Source organism: Nicotiana sylvestris, chromosome 4 (assembly GCF_000393655.2).
Source record: "Nicotiana sylvestris chromosome 4, ASM39365v2, whole genome shotgun sequence".
NCBI classification, from domain to species: Eukaryota; Viridiplantae; Streptophyta; class Magnoliopsida; order Solanales; family Solanaceae; genus Nicotiana; species Nicotiana sylvestris.
In genome coordinates, this window is record NC_091060.1 from 162,769,502 (window position 1) to 162,776,758 (window position 7,257).

Consider the following 7,257-nt stretch of genomic DNA (forward strand, 5'->3'; position numbering starts at 1 on the left):
TAATAATAAAATTGATAAAAGCGGTTCAAAGTTAAAATTTGCATATAAGTTCTTAATTGTTAAAAATCAGATAAATAAGCCGAATATAACAGTTGAGCGACCGTGCTAGAACTACGGAACTCGGGAATGCCTAACACCTTCTCCCAGGTTAACAGAATTCCTTATCCGGATTTCTGGTTCGTGGACTGTTAAACAGAGTCAATCTTTTCCTCGATTCGGGATTCGACCGGTGACTTGGGACACCATAAATCTCCCAAGTGGCGACTCTGAATTAAATAAACAAATCCCGTTTTGATTGTCCTTTAATTGGAAAAACTCCCTTATACCCTTACGGGGTAGGAAAAAGGAGGTGTGACAATGCATGCTCAAAGTATTTTTATAGAGTCCAAATTATTAGATATGGGAGCCCAATTAGTTAATTTGAAGAAGGGGAAGACCATTCCAAGCCCAACACTCAGACCAAAACCAAGCCCAATTAGCCTAATCCCTAAAATTCTACACCCATCCTTTTTTCTGCTCAAACAGTCGCCCATCCTCTTCCTTCCTTCTTTGAGCAAAATTCAAAACTCCTCCATCTCCAAGTCAAAATTTATTTCACCATTTTCAGCAAAAGTCTTCATTCTCTCTCTTGCATATTCAATGAAAAACCGAAAATTTTGCCATCGAAATTGACCAAATCGCTGCAAGAGGATGATTTTGTTGATCTTCTTTCTGTCACATTTTTGGCGGATCTTGAACGGACATTTTAAATTTCAAACGGGTCTTTCAATTCTCGCTTCCAAAATCCTAGTTTTTCGCCTATAAATACATCCTAAAGTCTCAGCCAAGGGACATTCAGAAAAGGTCGAAAAAATCATATTTATACTTCTAATTTTGTTGTACTCTATCTCTCTTTCAAGCTTCAATTCGAAATCCAAAAGAGTAGATCTGAAACCTCAAAGTCCTTCCTTCACTGCCCCCCACAAGGTCAGTAATTTTCTTATTTTGGTTTATTTTGATTCTGAAATTTAGAACGTATTCATGTTTTTATACATGTTGTAAAATAGTTATTAATTTTCTTCCATTTCTTATTTTAGATGTCATAAAATAATTCTCAGCATACCTTTGTTTTTTCCCGCTACTGTTCGGGTTCAAATCATCATTCTCTTTATATTAGTTTAGTAAGAAATCATGTGCTAGGCTCTTTCTCTTATTTTTTGTATGAAATACGTATTTACTGGGTATGTGATAGATTGAAGCTCTGCTGGAAAGTGTTTAACATGTTGACTTGCCTAACTTTACCACTAGTTCACTTCTTTTTATCGTCTATAGGAAAAATTAATGTGTGTCAATTGTTATTTGTTCATGTAAGTCCAGAAATTAGCGATATTAGTATTTGAGTTCATGACTTAGGTCCTTTTCATATCTTGGATATTACAAACTCAAGTATGTAATTTTGGGTTGGGTTTTGAATATTAACTCATGCCAAAAGATCGAGTTCTATTCTGTTAAAGTGATATGCTCGAACGGGTTGACTGCTCATGCATTTAAACTACAAATTTAGTCTGCCTCATAAAGAGTTGTAATAGATATATTTGCAAAAGTAAGAAAATATTTCTGTAAGTTTCTGCTGTCACCTTATGTTCTTTTAATTTAAAGTGCAAATAGATTGTTTGTAAGTATTTCTCATCCGCACTGCTCGAATCAGTAATGGCAGCGGGCTTCTCATTTAGCAGAGCCAAGTCAAGATCCATCACACCTAAGTGGAACTGGACTTGTTCACGCCATTCAGAGAAGTTCAATCCGTTGAATACAGTAACAGACGAAGCAAGCGAATGAAAAGGAATAGCTGCAAAATAGATAATACATGCTCACAAATCAATATGGATTCAATAAAACAGTTAAAGCATATCACAATTCTCTTTTGGGTAAATACTACGACACACTATCATAATTTAAGTGCCATTTAGTCTTTAATAGGTAATTAAATATTTTTAACCAAATATATATGCCATCTTTGGACAAACAATATAGATTTGACTAAAGAATATTAATTTTACCTCATCATATTCACTGTTCATAGAATAATTGATTCACCTTTGAGTAAATTCTTAAGTTCTAGCAATCGTGAAAATTAATTTATTCACTAATTTTTAATTATTGGTATTTCATTAATTTCATGGATAAATTATAATTTTATGTATGCATATTTTTCATGAACATATTAGTTTGGCCACTTTGATGACTAACAAACTATATAAATATAAATGCACACATAAAATAAATATCTGAAGATTTTATGCATGTGAATACTTTAAACAATCTAGTTTTATCACTTTGGTGACTAACAAACTATATAATTTTAAACACATACATAAATAATCAATGGCCCTAATTTTAAAATAGTAGCCTAAAGAAACAAACATAATTTCATGACCAAAATTATAAAATAGGGATATAATGGGATAACTTAGTAACAAGATAATCTCTATACGGCACTGCAAATTCATTATCGTGCGGTGCCGCTTTTTCAATCATCAAACTAATATGTAGATTCTTCATTATTTAATATTACTGCTATTTATTCCAATAAATATTTATATCATGATATACTATTCTGACACATATAATCATTGTGGTTGAACACAGGAAAATAGAATTGTATTCATAAATTGCAGACAGAAGCACATATTCATAATTATCAACCCACAAAGCTATATTACTCTTTGTATTTAACCATTCAATATGTACATAAATTAATGGTTCATCTTGGTATTAGAGGATGAGAGGCAGAACTCATTAAACTAAAGATTCCCTCAATTTTTTTTGATTACAAGGTCACGGTCTGAGACCTCATTAACTCTTAAAACATACAGAGAAGGAAAATACTTTTACTACATTCATTCGGTCAGATTTTTTTTTCCATATGTTTTCAAATTAATCTCTTCAATCGAAGATTATCAGTTCAAATATCCATGTTCATGATACCATATGTAAGTATAAACTTTAATTCACACCAGAATCTTGAACATGATAATCTTAAGCAAAATCGTTACAGAAAACATACATGATGCGGAATCCATTATCTTGAAGCGGAAGCGTTAATCGGTAATTGGTTTCTCGCCCCTTGCCCTAACTTTACGTTACCACCGATTTTAGTGATGGAAGAGAGAATAAAAATACGGTAACCCTAATGAGTGGGGAGATGACCAATTTATAGAGGTTCTCATTTAATCTGGTACGTCCATTAAGTAACCAATCGAACGGATGAGATTTGATAATTAATCTAATATTAATTATGGGCATTAACCTATTGGGCCACATACACCTAGTAAAATAACTTACATTTCCCTCCAATAAAACATTATAGGGGAATTTTAAATATCCATTTTTTAAAGAAGACACTTGTGTTTTTAAATATCAGTTTTGAACTTTAAACTTCAGACCAGGCGGCCACTTCTGAATTTCAAACTGCTGGACTAATTGTGAAAAGGTGGTCAACTTCTAAATACAACACCAGAAACGGGGCCACCTGGTGTAAATGAAGCTCAAGAATCAAGATAGTGTTTATAAACTCACTAGTGCGATGATTATAACTTCTTCTAAGTACGCTAAATACAAAAAAGTAAAAATGACAAATATATAAGATAAGATATACATATGAATTATTTTAAAAGAGAAGATACAAGGAAAAAATACATATGAAAAATAAATTGAAATCGAACATCCCATACTTTTTTACTCCATAGTGATGTGTTCTCTCGTGTTCTCAATTGGAAAAGAGAAATTGTGGTTTATAGTTTTTGAACATTTTCAGAGTCTATCTCAAGTTTACTATTTCCCTTTAATTCATGTTTCTAATATTTTTAGTGAAAATATGTATAAGATTTAGGTTATATTTATTGCACGAAATAACAAAAGGAACATTAAAAGCATTAAAAAATCGTCTATAACTCATCTTTGAAAACTTAGTTACAGATTTAATTAATTAATAAAAGTGAAATATATTGGCTTTCGTTGAACTCAATTTGTGTTTATGTGCATACACACATATATATAAGGAAAATCTCTCATCACTTCACACAACATTACCTGCATGCAGTGTACACCAAGCACTACCAAAAGAAAATGTTGTTTCTTCCTCTTTTAATAATATATTTGTAAGCTGTTTTTGCTCGAGGAATTCTTTAATCAACTCAAGCACTCTCCACAACTTTGTCAAGCAGTTTACAACTGGATAATCCGAAAGTACAAATGTCCTTTCTTTTGACATTTTCCATTTCATTTAGAAAAATTATGTCTTACATGTCCAATGGTTTAATAAATAGGCTCAGTTATCCAATAAAGGGAGAAAGTGATAAACGATAAAGACACTACAAGATAGCTATTAAAAGAGGGAATCGTTGATGACCTGGGGAAAGAGTAGCAGACCTGTAAACTCAGTCAGAGACAATTATGAAACAAAAACACATTAGAGAATACGAATTGCTAATTTCGGAGGAACCATTTGAATATGACTAGATCTAGGTGTGAACCAGGAGCTTGCCATTGTGGACAGAGAATGGATATGCCAATTACTACTTTTCTGTGGATGATTCAAAAGCCAGCATGTAAATAAGCATGGTTGGTAGCAGAGAAAGAGTACATTCCAATACTTCTAAAAACAACACCAATAAGGACAATAACCACATATATAATGTCGTTATCATAATTTATAGATACCTTAGTTGCTGAGTATGTCGTTATTGAGCTTTGAAACTTAAAAATAAATAAATTTAAGAACGTAATTCATCTAGTATTTTTAATTTACCTTCATTGCATCTCAACACCTCCAAAAGCCGGGCAGGTTTTCCGGCAGCCTCTTTTCGAGAACGCACCCATCATGCTGCTGTTTTCTATTAAATTTGCTCTTGGCTATAGAAAACGTCCAAGTGAATTAATGCTTGGAAATCGGAAGGTTCGTAACTGAAGGAGTAAAGTAGTATTACAAATTAAAATATTCCATTTACTTAGCTTGGAATACAAAAGGTTGCCAGAACTATTAACTAATGACAGCCAGACTTCTTAAAAGAATAACGTAAATGTAGGGGAAAATGAGAGTAAAATGTCAAAAAAGGAGATAAAAGAAAAATAGATTTGCTGGCTTTAAAGGCATGCCACATTGTCTATGCTAATCCTAACTTTATATCTATATATATAATAATAATAATAATAATAATAAAGTTATCAAATATAATTAGCATTGTGGTTAAGCCAAGTGGTAAGCTAATAAATACTAATAATATATGGTAACTTTATTCTATATTTGATTATGTTAGTCAAATACAAATATAAATACCAATATATATATATATATATATATATATATATATATATATATAATGAATTTAAATTAAAAGATGATTTTGAATTTTATAGATAAAGTTTTAAAATTTGAATTTATATTCTATATGTATATATTAAAGGAATAAAGTTACCAAATATGATTAATATTGTGGTTAAGCCAAGTGGCAAGCTAATAAATACTAATAAATATATGGTAACTTTATTCTATATTTGATTATGTTAGTCACATACAAATATATATATAAAGAAATTTATCTTTTGTTATCATGTTATCATGCTTAATTCAGTTAATGATCATATGCAATCATGTTAAGAACTTTTGTTAATTTTTTATTATTATTTAAATACTACTTTGCCTCTAGCAAAAAAGAAAAAAAATTACTCCATATAATTCTAAACTCTTTTACATCTAAAACCCTATAATTATAGTTCTTGAAAACACTATAGCTAGATTTGAATAAAGCAGATTTCCTTTAAAATAAATATAATATATAGGGTACATGTCTATGTTTATTCAAATATCAAAAGAGTTTAAAAATCAAATAAAAGTGTACTTACATGAAGTAAACCTATATGCTGTAGAAAGAAACATCACAAACATGTGTTCATATTAAAAAAAGTTATTTTTTTTTTCTTTTTGAAGAATGTTTGTTTGAAGAGTCAATTGTATAAATGGACATAAGAAAAATAACAAAATATTGGCTATACAATTGCTACCATTAATTTTAATTTAGCACCTTTTAGGAATTGAAGGGTATAAGTTGAAACCTTTTCATTTAGTTGCAGGCAAGCCAACATTGCAGGGGTATAATATTTTTTTCGTTGAAGAATATTAGTGTTGAATCATTAAATTATGTGAAAGGTTTCTCGAATTTCAACAAGAGGGATATTGGTTTTTAATTGGAAGTTTCTATATCGTTTTTTTAAGTGTAACAAAAAGTATATTTTAAAAAAATGGTATGACGCCAGCTTTTTTTTTTTAAAATGTAAAAAAAATATTTCAAAATGTGATTATTTTTTAAAATATAATGTAATTTTAAAAATAAAAGGATAAGATATTTTTGAATTTTAGTAGAGAATTTTTAAATTATTATAATATAAGTCATATCATGGATGAAATCAAGTAACCAAAATCTTATGGAATATTTACATAAATATCAGGCCAGATTTATCGTTGATCTTTTATAGTTGATATACATAGATGATATACCGACAATACATGATTATACACATATTATATATGGATTATAAATAAATTGAACATCCTTTAATTTTTATTTAAATACGAGTTATTATTTCACTTCGTGACTATTTTTAGGTTCCAATGACTCCAATAAGAATGGTGCAAAAAAAAAATCACTACGAGATTTGAAAATATTAGTTTTTTTTCATATAGTATTTCTTAATTAATATATAACGATTATCTATAATTATATAGAATGTTTAAATTTTAAGGTTATTTACATATAATTCAGATGTATATGGTTAGTGTCAAATATCAAAATGGAGTCATAATGGAAAAAATAAATTCACTGGCTAAAAAATTATTTAAATTTTTAGATACCCGACTAAACTGAGTTTTTGAATTAAGGATAATATTTTTACTTCCATTATTATGAAAATAATTATTATTGAAAAATAAAGTTTTAGAAACTAAAATTTTAAAGTAGAAATATTATTTGAAAGATATCAACACACCAAATAAGAGTTCAAGTAGTAATACAAGAGTCAAGTCGTATCCAAAGAATCCTTCATAGTCTACCTTTGATTGTTTTGCCATAGATATGAGTTATTATTTTGCTTCCAGACTATTTTCAGGATCTAATGACACCGCTGAGAATGATACAAAAAAAAATAGAATTATAACTAGGAAATTTGAGAAATTGTTAATCTTTTTCATATAGTGTTTCTTAATTAATATCCAATAATTAT

General features: G+C 29.4%; 1 long non-coding RNA gene across 1 annotated transcript; it reads left to right on the top strand.

Moving 5' to 3' along the window:
• Window positions 1-514: 514 nt before the first annotated feature.
• LOC104244806 (uncharacterized) lies at window positions 515-1,861 on the top strand. Its single transcript, XR_715584.2, has 2 exons — window positions 515-966; window positions 1,688-1,861. It is a non-coding gene; the product is annotated as an uncharacterized lncRNA (long non-coding RNA).
• Window positions 1,862-7,257: the final 5,396 nt, after the last annotated feature.